Source organism: Cupressus sempervirens, chromosome 10 (assembly GCF_028749045.1).
Source record: "Cupressus sempervirens isolate cs-2001-9-10 chromosome 10, ASM2874904v1, whole genome shotgun sequence".
Taxonomy (NCBI): Eukaryota; Viridiplantae; Streptophyta; class Pinopsida; order Cupressales; family Cupressaceae; genus Cupressus; species Cupressus sempervirens.
The window spans coordinates 279,392,598-279,405,191 of NC_143127.1; the positions used below are offsets into that span (position 1 = coordinate 279,392,598).

General features: G+C 31.6%; 1 pseudogene; it reads left to right on the top strand.

The window, feature by feature from the left end:
• Positions 1-12,152, top strand: part of LOC149533735 (E3 ubiquitin-protein ligase listerin-like) — a 90,722-nt pseudogene extending 78,570 nt beyond the window's left edge.
• The last annotated feature ends 442 nt before the right edge of the window (positions 12,153-12,594 follow it).

Genomic DNA, 12,594 nt, shown 5'->3' on the forward strand with positions numbered 1-12,594 from the left:
CACTTCAACTAGTAAATTCTCCCATTGGATGAGATACTAAGTCAAGGTTTTGTTCCTCAATTTCTTCATGCATGTGTGAAGAATGCACTCTGGTTCCAAAATTATTCTTTCTTCTTCATCAAGTTATGGTAATACTGTTTGAGTAGGAATATTTTTCCCAATTACCTTCTTCAAACAAGAAACATGAAAAACTAGATGTATCTTTTTTTTTGGTGGTAACTCAAGCTTGTAGGCAACACTACCAATCTTTTGCATGATTTGGTATGGCCCATAATATCTTGGAGACAACTTATTATTCTTTTTTTGTTACTTCATTGAGATTTGTTTATAAGGCTGCAATCTCAAGAAGAACCAGTCCCCAACCTCAAAATTTCTTTCACTACAATGTTGGTCTGCTTGTTGTTTCATTCAATTTTGTGCCATAGCTAAATTCTCTTGCATCGAGAAAGTACATGTTGTTGATGAAGAAAGTGATCCACTACTGTTGGAACTCTTGGTGACACCTTTAATGATGATGTGATGGAAGGAGGATGGTATCCATAAAGTGCCAAAAATGGAGACATTTTTTATTAGCTATGAAAAAAAGTATTGTACCACCATTCTACAAGAGGTAGCCAATCTACCCATTGAGATTTTTTTTTAAAGTGAAACAACGTAGATATCCTTCCAAACATTTATTAACCACCTCAGTTTGCCCATTTGATTGCAGATAGTATGAAGAACTATGAGCCAATTGAGTACCCAAACATGAGAATAAATCTTTCCAAAAGTGACTAGTAAATATAGGATCATGATCACTAACAATAACCTTCCTAGATCCCATAGGATTAATAAAATTTGTGTCATTATTAGTTGACTTGAAGGTTTCACCTTGATTGCTTGAGAGCTTCTTCCTTGTTTCATTCATATATGTGCTTAACATGCTTCATATATCTGATATATCTCCTCATAGGTCACACATATCCTTCTTAACCTCTTCCTTGAACTTACTAAGTTCCTCATTGGGATTACTATTCTCTGTTGCTTCCCAATCTTGATCAGAGGATTTCCCTGGTGTGGTAGAATTCCTTTTGCCTCTTGTTGGAGGCCCCGTCATGATGGAAACCAATGCTTTTGAAATAAATCACACAAATGAAATGTAAATTCTTTGATTTATTTATTTTTTACTGTAACTTACTTGGGCCAAGAAATCCTTACTTGGAAAAAATTTGCTAAAAAAAAAAGAAAATTTACTACCTTGAAAGAGAATTTTCCTAATTTTACAATATCTTTCTTATTTATTTTTTTCAATTTCTCAAAACTTTGAATTTAGGCTCCTCTACTATGTATTGAAAAACCCAATACAAGTTATACTCCAATTCGGTAGGATGTGAGAGTTGTGAAGATCTCAAAAAATTATGTAGAAATAGTAATTTTGCAATAATTTTCACAAATTTGCTCCAATTCCTCTAAATTTTGGACTATATCTTCTTTAATATGTTCTTCAAAAACCCTTTAAAAATATTTGAAAAAATTTCTCAAATCTAAAAGTTATGCTCTTCCCAAAATTGACCGAATGTTGAGAAAAAATCTTGCCTCTATGGTGCCAAGGTCATGCTCTGATACCACTTGTAATGAAATAACTTGCATAATAGAAGAAATAATATGAAATATTATATAAAGAATTGATAATAGCTTAGAGTTATAGGCCACTTCAAGGGGGAAACCTCCAAATATCTCCAATGAGAACACACTTCACAATCTAATGATGAAATAAGACTCACAACCTCCTATATATACCTATTTATGCTTAGGTTGAATAGACACAATCCTTCATAACACCTAGGCCAACCTACCTACCTAAATTATAATATAATAATGATAACATGACTTAATTAAGGATTAAGATAGCCACAAGTTGACTATTTGTAACCCTATATATAGTAATATTAAGGTTGTAGAAATGACAATATCATATTACCTATGGTTGTAAATGATCATGTTTAAGAGCCTATCCATTAAGGTCACCCAGGAGACAAGTAATCAAATTCACTCTACAAAATTATTGCTTCCTTACTTTTAATATAATATAAAATTATAATAATGAGATTATTGGTTCATAATTGTTAATACAGGAGATCCTAGCAAAGGTAACAATAAAAACTTTCAAAAAACTATGATTTCATGGCAATCAATAGAGTTATAATATGTTGCATCCATTATCTCAATTTATTTTACTCATTGGCGAGTAGGAGCATTTGAATTTGCTCATCTATCTAAATTTAGAATAAGAATGAGTTCATACTCATAGATAGAGAAGTGTTATTAAGGTTTGGTGATTGATTGGATGAGAATAGAAAGGTTTGATTAAATCTCCATTAAAATATAATCAATTAAAAAAAATTATAAATTGTGTGCAAGTATTTTTCCTCATCCGTGGTCTTATCCTTATTATGATATTTGAGCAACACATCATCTTTGTACTTATTCAAAATCTATAGTTTAAGAAGTAAATTCAAACTTTGATTGATACTCTATTGAAAATCGCAGTAATTTTCAAAGAAATATAACCTAGGCAAAGAAAACCATTAATTTGATTTCAATGTAGATGGAAAACTAGAAATTTATAGCTCAAATCAATGACCACAAGATTTTGGCAATCAACAAGTTCGATTGTTATAGTGTTGGTCAAATTGTTAGAGGAGAGAATTAGTAATTTTAATTTTATTAAATTCTTGACCTTAGCAATAATAATCCTGGACTATTGTTTTGAGGAATTCTTATGAAAAAAAACTTAGAAAGCATCCTCAACTACAACAAAGAATGTCTTTAGAGCTTGTTCAATCCAATGCACAACAAGTTAAGATTGCACAACTGGCCCATCATTCCAAGAAAATCATTATCTTCTAGTATGTTGGCATCATGCAACAATGTGGGAGTAGACAAACCTTAACTCCACAAGCTTTTCAATGTTTTTAAGTAATCCATATGAGAACAAGACTACTATACTTTTGGCTTGTTGGAATAACCAATCAGATTTTGGATGAATTTTCTTGATTTGGTTTAATAAAAAATGATATCTATTTATCTATATGATAACACACATAAATTTTGGTAGCTTAAAGTGGTATTTAATTGTCCATATGACCATAGAGGTTAAGTTTCTGCCCCTTAGATTTCATGGACTTTTGCTTAAATTTTAAGTATTTATTTGTTTAGATGACCATAAGTAAATTTCAGTCACTTAGATTTCACTCTTTCATCTAGGAAATGACCCACAAATATTGCACTTAATTCAAGAGGAATAATTAAAATCCCTAAATTAAGCTTCTAAAAAATAATCATATTCAACCCCCTCACTATCAGTACAAATTTAGCTAAAAAACTAAAGTATAAAAATAAAAAGAGACACACCTTGTTTACAGATCGACACTAGGAGTAATATTTACATAAGGTGAAGTTGAAACCACAGAATCAATGTTCTAATTAGAAGATACCAAGCTTTTTGTTTAATACATGTCAAGCAACATGTTAGCATCAACACACTATATCATGTAAAAAATGCCAATTGGAATTCTTAGAAAAAAAAGTGGACTCGTAAGGAAAAATAAATTACATAACTCTATTGAAGATAAATGTTTTTCAAAATGAGTTGAAAGGGATCCACTCTAGAATCTACATATGTCAAACGAGTGGGTTGGTTTCTACCAAAAATTGGAAGCATAGACTAGGCACATATGCTACTTGAAACAACGGTGACAATCTTCCATAGGCCAAAAAAGAACTCATATAAACTTGGAGAACTAATGTTTAGTTCTATGAGACAAATACTTTAGGATAGGTAGTTGGTAAATTCATTGAGACAAAAATTTAGGACACAAATTGACATACTAGTTGGAAACTAATTATTAATAATTATTTATAATATGTGAAAATAACTCTTAATTTGTAGACATTACATTTATAATGATGAGGCAATCTATGCCCCACATCCATCATATCAAAGATCACTTGGAAAAAAATCAAATTGAATTCTTTCTTTGAATGCTTTCTCATCAACTAACTATCATTTTCAAAGTCTTTGATCGATGCTTCTATTTCAATAGTTGTGCATTTCCAATTGCGATAATTTTAGTCCTCTCACTTTGTACATGGGTACCAACTCCTTGTCGTCATTACATATAACATATAAGATGAAGGATTATTTGTATTATTTTGCCACTAATGCAAATGCATAGATGGTGAATTTAATACAATGAGAAAGGGTTCAAGGCTTGTTGAGGAAAATTATATATAACAATAGCTCTATTATGTAGCATTATTTGCAAATTCCCATGGCACAATTGCCTTGGACATCATAACCTATTATAATTGACTTAAATAGACTAAAACACACTAAATACTCATCCTGGTATAATATCTCCACCAAAGTCTCACATTTATCAACATAAAGTTAAGAATATGTAGGAAGCTTTTGTACCAACCCATAATCCCACTTGACTGAGATTGTCAAATTATTCTCCACTATTATTGGGCATACTATTGGCAATTATTTAGTACGGGGCTTTTTTCTAAGGAAAATTGAACTTTTTATTTGCTTTTTGCAAAACTAAAATTGTCATATTTCCCATTATTGTTCTCCATAGTTATTAGGCATAGTATTGGCTATTAGTAACAATGAGTTTCTTAGAGGAAAACTTAACTTTTAATTTTCTTATTTGTGGAGCAATGTGGACATTTTTATCCATAATTAATGATATTGTTTTTCTTTCTGTGATTATGGTTATAACCTTTCAATATTATGCTTGATTCTAGAGTGTGGAGTTCTTTACACATCAATAGTTTTTTGGGGAATTGTATTCAGAAGAGAAATATTTAAGGGAGTGAGTTATGTAATGTGACATGTGTCCTTGCCAAGTCATTTTTTGATATTTGAAATTTAGGTGAACCATTCAAGGATTGTATTTATTACAATTGTTTGACAATAATTAATAACATAGAGACTCTACCAATTTTTTAAAGCTTTTAAGTTGATGATCGGATCCTTCTATTAAGTATGTCAAAGAGATGTGGAGGGGAAGGTAGGCATACTTCCATGTATATATTGCATAGACATAAATTAGATAACAAGAATAAAAAACATACATAACAGACTTAATTGATATATATAGCTTTAATATATCTTTGGCATACCTATTGCACATCAAAATGTCATTGCTAACTACTTTAATGAAAATGTGACATAGTACTATTGTCCAATACTATCCAACTGTCAACTGACAAGTCCATTTGCTGGCCTACAAGTAAAGAAAAGGGAGAGTTAGATAGCATTCAATGGTAGATGTGGTAACACTTAGACTTGGTAGGCTATAAGGTGGGGCATCTCTTTCCATTGTTTAATTGCCCAATTATAGAAAGCCTTGTCATCTCTTTTAAAATCAAAGCTTCATATCGATCCCTCCATGTAAAGTATGGAAACCAACACCAAGAAAGAGTTGTAGTTGGTGTTACTACCATGGCTGGCCCAAGGTCATTCAATTGCTTTATTGTCCTTTTAAATGGGAGAGGCTTGTAGTTGTACATAATTCAATATTTCTAACTCGTCAATTAATTATTATTATTATATTATTTAGTCTTTCTACACTTTTATTCTATATATTAAAATTAAATAATTCTTATGTAAATAAAAATATTAAATAATTTTCATTTATAGACTTCCTATTTTCATAACAGGACCAAAATTTAACAACCTAAATTTAAGAGGGAAATAATGAAATCATCAATTTTATCGACAGCCTATTTAGATGACAAAACTAAAATTTAACAACCTAAATAAAATTAAGATGTGAGAAATGAAAGAAACAACAACTTTATATGAAATCTTAACCCTAAAGACTCATTAGCGTTGGCATCATTATTCTTATAATTCTGAAGCATGTCCATCAAAATGAAATTGATGAATCTATTAGGAAAAGAAATATGTATACATATGGCTATGTTATCAAAATAATTCCTACCATACTAGAGTTTGCAAGTTTCTTTTTCCTTCTCCTAGCACATTGGAAACATGTTCAAAACAAAGAATAAATTATTACAACATAGTCTTATTACTTCGTTTATTAAATAGAATTAAATAATATGAACAATAATTTTATATTTTATAATTTTTTTAATTTATTAATTTAAAATTTATCTTTTATCTAATGTTAGTTTTTTAATAAATGTTATGATTTTAATAAATGATTCACTTTGAATCAGGTACACACATATTTTCAGGCACGCATCTATTCACTTTTGTATCTATCTATTTATCTACATTGTTGCAATATCTCATGTTATTCTTATCCATCCAATCAAATACAAATTTTTTAAATAAAGTAGAAATGATGTAATTTAAATATAATCTATTATCTATCTTTAAAATTGATCTATTTAATGTTATATTTAATTTTAGTGTATAATAAGATATAAACATTTAATATCTTAATAATAAAAACTATTTCTTAGTAATACTTAATTAACTTTAATAAAAAAATTGTGGAAGAGATTTTTAATATGAAAACTATGGACCATTTTTTTGTTCAAATCTATAGTTGTGAATAGTAAAGAATGGTGCAACTCAATACAAATGATATCTAAATATTTATTTTCCTAAAATTTAAGGTGGTTGTTTGAAACAATTGAGAATCTATCCAAACACACTTGTAGAAAAAAAATTCAAGTAGAACAAATTAATCAAAATTAAGATAGATTAAATTTCTATTAAAAAGAGGCCAGAATGTGTAGAGAAAGTCAAGTCATTTATTGTATCATTAATAATATCAACATAAATCAGGTAGATGATTAACCATATATATGCATATAGTACTTTTTTTTTTAACTATGGGATTTTTTGATAAAACTTAATTAATTGCTTCAACATTATAGAAGATGGGAATATATTAAATTTTAAAAATATTTTTTATTAGAGTAAAACAAGTTTTAAAGGGACCTTGAAAACTCTTTAGGAAAAAAAAAATTCCATCAAGAAAAGAAAGCCACACATAGATTAACAATTGGCCAACAAAAAATTAAAAGGATATCAAAAGAGACCAAAGATGGTCCAAAGGACTAATAAATATTTGTTAGCATTTTTTAGCCTCTAAATTTTTCTGAATAACTCTTTTGCTAATGTTCAAAACATCATGGACTATGTGTCCTTGTTCAATCTTACCTTTATCATAGTTGCGAGTTCTAGTTGGGGTACTGAGAATTGGCTTCAAGCCAATGCCAAGTTGATCCACAACAAGACTTTTAACCTTATCCTCCATAAAATAAAAAGAACTAAAATTTCCTACTTTTTAAACCTTTTATGGCCTAAACATTTTCATTCATTTTTTAAAGACCATTAACTATGTTATTGTACATTGTCACTATCTTAATAAAAACAAAGTTGATCTCTTCATGCACCTTACCAATAGCCTCTTCCAATAATCTAATCTCTCTATGATCCATTTTTCATAGTTTTGACGTCCTTGGGGAGGACATCATGAATCAGAGAAAGCATCTTCTTAGTATTACCCAAACTAGGATTCTTATTAATATTGCTATGTCCCATATCCATATTGTTATGAATGAATTTTTCATAGGTTCTATAATAATAGGATAATATATTAGTGTTCAATTTATAATATATATAATTATTTATATCTTTGATTAAAATATAATGTACAATAATGAATGCCTAAAGATATATATCTTAAAACTGGTGAAACTTGTTGCTAAGTAACAAAAGGAGCAAAAGATGGAATGAAAGAAGACACAATAAAAATATTATTTCTGAATAGATAGGTAAACATAGATTGATGGGGTAATATTTCTTAAATAATAATAAAGATTTTGCAATTGAAGCCAACACAATACCACTTAGTAACCAAGGAAGGAAAAAATATAAAGATGAAGACACTTGGTTAAGGAAAATCACAACAGCTAGGTAGGAGGGAGGGAGGGGGAGAGAGAGAGAGAGCACTTGGAATGAAGCATTTGAGGTATAGATCAATGGCATTTCAAGTTTCTGGGATTTTTTAGGTGGCTCATGTTGTTTCCTATCCTTTAGAGTCTACCTATTAGTATGGTTAAAGTTTATACTTAGAATGCACTATTTAAGCTTCTTTCATGTATGATAGTTTTTCTCTATAATATACTACAATATGTTGATCTTTTTCCTAATGACATGTTGATTTAATTTGTAGGATTCCAACATACTAAAATCTAAAAATGCTCATCTACAACCCTATCAACTGTGTTACACTATTTGCCACCAACCTACAATAGCCTCCCAACCATCTACTACCAACTCTTTCCAATCCTTACAATGTGCAAGGGTAACCACATTTGCACACAAACCTTTTCTGTAATGTGTAATAGACATTGTAGATGAAACTATTGAATGTACTATGCATGGCAAGCTATTAAAAGAACATATATCAGAATTAGGATTAATACCAGTTGAGAACTACAAAAAAAACATGTGAACAGTTGTCTACCTTGTACGACATTTCAAGATACATGGTACATTTTCACATAGCAACATAATTTCAATTGAAAAGACTCAAAAAAGTGTAAGCTCAAGATCCCTTTACTTTTCTATACCAAAAAATCTATCCATTGTGCCCTTCACTACAATCTTCACTCTTTAATACACTCTTTTTTTTTACATTCCATCTCAACCAGTTGGATGAGATTCATAGTTGACTGCTAACTAACATATGCCAAGATCTGCATATACTCGTCAATAGTCTTTGCTTTATATACTACTATAACCAACATGTTGAAGACAAATTGATGTATATATATCTTACTAATGTTTTCTCTTACATTCATAATGAACATCAATAGACATGAACTCCTTGTAAATTATTTACTGTATACATCTTGACTCTACGAGCTTGAACTTGTCTAGCTTTTCTTTTTGCTAAACTATAAGTTGTATTTAACTCCTACACATGCTATAATGATATTTACTGACAAAATGACAACATTTCCTACAATATTGCACATATTTTAAAGTCAATATTTGTGGATGTCTAATTTTGTTGCTCCCATGTTTAAGTACTCATGCTATAATGTTAATGTTTTAGTTTCATCATGTGCTACAAGAGATTAGATATTTGATTATCTCAAAAAATGCAATCTCAATGCTCATAATGAATGTAGAATGGGTACAAATAAAATTTTTGAATGTCTATATATGTTTAATTTTTTTATCACTATATTTAAGTACTCATGCTATACTCATTGTCTCTAAGATTTCACTCTTCAACTGCCCAGACATGTAAATGCTTTAGTTTGATCACGTGGCAAAAGAGACTTAAGGATTATACTGAATGTAGAATGGATACAAATAAAATTTATGACATGTAGTGTACACCTCAATTGTCTTTTAAGTCATGCTTTTAGACTTGGGCTTCTAGTATTGCTCACAATCCATACTTGTGGGCTTTTCTACCTCAAAAATCACAATGTCTTAGGGACACATTCATATGGGTATACTTGGCAAGCTAGGTTCTCATTGCCCCAATTGTCAATTAGGCTAAAAACTGCTTTAATTTGTTATTCTTCACCTCCATTCTTATCTTATTACACTATGTATCTTTATCTTGCACTTGTTCTTCAGAAATTTCAACCTAACATTTTCTTCCTCATGTCGTTCCTCCTTGTTTTATGTAGCACTCCAACTTGATAATGGTCAACATGGTTTTTGTTCATGGACCTCTTCAATCATAATTAGGTTCACTCATTCATTTTCTTTTCTTTTACTTTCAGCCTTTGCAACCTCATCAAACTCCTAGGGCTCATAGTTGTAAGGTATCCACAAGCGAGGTCGTCAATATGATTTATACAATCCTAATACTCCTTAGCACACCAACTTCCATTACAACCATGTCTGAAAGAATACGATTTGTCACATTGTCAGATTCTTTTCTGTTGGAATTTTTCTTGGTCACATGGTGATGAGGATGCTTAGGAGCTGACCTAGACCACTTGGCTTGTTGGCCTTGCATACTGATGATGACAATACTAACAAAGCGGTGTTATAGATTTTTTGGTTTGAGTAAAGAAGTTACAATTTGAAATGAATGGTAGTTGTATCATCAAATTATGATCTTTAGAAATCAAAGAAGATATAATAGAAGGATAATATATAGTTTTTGTATGACCAGAAAAAAAAGTCCAGAAACTTGATGGAACAACAATGCAGAAGATAGGAGGAGATGGATTCACTAAATAATTTATGGCTCATCAGACTAGTAGCTAAGAAAACAATTTGGTTGATGGAATTTAGAAAACCTAGATTTCTACAAACCTTGGTTTAGTCAAATCAAGGTTTTGTATATCTTCATTCTGATTTTTGGGATTTTACTGAAACTGTATGTTTCACTCAAAAGATGCATGTAAAGACACATTTTTATGTGTAAGCTTGGAGTTGAAGGAAAATTTCAAAAAGTAGTCCAATCTATTATTTTTACACTCCTTAAAAAACAAAACCAAGTTTTGATTTTCTATTCCTACTTTTTTTAGGAAGTTGGAAAACCTAGTTTTGAGGCAAAATTGGAAGTCCCGTATGCTAATTCCATTTTGCAAATTTTGAAACAAATGCACAAATTTTCAAATTCGAGTTTTGAAAAAGCCAATTCCTGTCATCTTCCAAGAACCAATGGATGTCTATATTTCTGAATCAGGACAGGAAGGTGCATTTCATTAACTATTATTGACATCATGTGAAAATATTTATGGAGTTGTAGAGACTCAGTTAGATAATACAAGTATAAAATAAGTGAAGAGTCAACACTGATGTCGGCAAGATTAGTGGGTCACTAATAAACATTCATAAACTATTCAAAAATCAGTCTAGATTTTGATTTGTTGTGTTGGAAAATGTAATCCCATGTTCCAATGTTACTTTTGCTTATGAGCCTTATTTTGCCATCATATTTATTGTTTGACAACAGCCCATATGTAGCTCATGTTCAATAATCCTTTATAAGGGATGGATTCAAAAATGGTTTGATAAGAAATATATATTATATAGTGGAAAGTTCTTTTAGTTGAGAGGGTTGGAAAAAAGTACTATTTTTGTTTGGGCAACTTCTGGGTCTATTATTCTAGTTAATGTTAGAGTAAATAATTAATTATTTATTCTATTTACTTAAGCTTACTTAGGTAAATGAACTTATTTAATATTTAGTAATTAATGCATGTAGTGGTTAGTTGTTGACAACACGGGAGTTTGTTCCCTTCTAGCATGTTCCACCTTTTGTGGATGTGTGCTGAGTTGTCATCCTTATCTTCTACCACCTTCTAGCTTGTTTAACAAGCTTCCATGAGCTCTTTATAATTGGGCTCCCTCTTTTTAATAACACATCACTTCTCATTGTAAATACATTTTCATTTTGTTTCAATATCTTGTGGTCTCTCATGTCCGTTTAGGGTTTTTCCCTTGCTCCATGCTCTTCCTCTCCTTGGCTTCTTTTTGACAGGTTCTCACATGCAGGTGATCTTGTGCATCTTTGGAGTTGGCTTTCGTCAACTCCAACATGGTATCAGAGCCTTCCTACTGCTGCTTCATTGAAGGATTTTTGAAGCCGTGATTTGAAGTCACAAACCCTAGTTTGTTTGTACATTTTTTCTTCAAGTCAAGGGAACATCAATTTTTTGGAGCACTTTCAACCTAAACAGACATCACCATTGGATCCGAAAGGCCATTTTTAGTCAGGATTCATATAAAACTTTTCATTTTTGGAGATAGAGCTCTGGGAGGCAAAAAAAATTTAGCCATACAGGCTGCCGTACGAACTGTACAAAATTTTGGCATTTTTTTTTATTTTAGTTTTTGGGCGCGCTGCCCAGCGGCCACTGTCGCGTGGCCCCCAATGGTGACCACCGGCAGCACTACCCTCTGCACCTGCAGCCTCCGTCATGAACCAGGTGCCGCTCATTCCTCTGGCAGAACCGTCAGCCACCTCTGCTTGGCTGATGTTGTGTCAATTTCCGCTGCCGCTGACTTCACCGTCGCGAGTTTTCTCCAATGTCTGCACTGCTCTAAAACCTCTGCTCTACGGCCACCTTCGCCCTCCTACGGCCCTGCCATTTGTCAGCCGCCTGCATGGACATTTGGTCTAGTCAGCTCCTAAGCAGCCAGTCTGTGTTAGACACGTGGCAGGGGTGGCACGTGGCACATTGCCACGTGGACCTTGCCACGTCAGCCTCTTTTTTGCTGTGATGACTGATGGGCCGTCAATTTTAAGCTTTTAGTTTGCTGATGTCAGCATGACATCAGTGCTTGCATCATCAGCCTTGCTTGCACTCTCCTTCAAGGTCCTTTTTGACCTACCTTTGGTTTATTTGCCATAACTTGAGCATACGGAGGTATTTTTTCGATCCAAAAGAAGCACCGAAAAGCTGGTTCTAAGATGAAGACTTTCGTGTAGGTATTTTTATATTTTGATGCTTTTTTATTGCCTATTTTTTCACTCAAAGTCTAAAGTTATATTTTTGACTCTGGCAAGCATATATTTTGCATCTCATGCCTATTTTTTGAAAACTTTATATTTTTGGAAAGCCGGTTCTGTCACC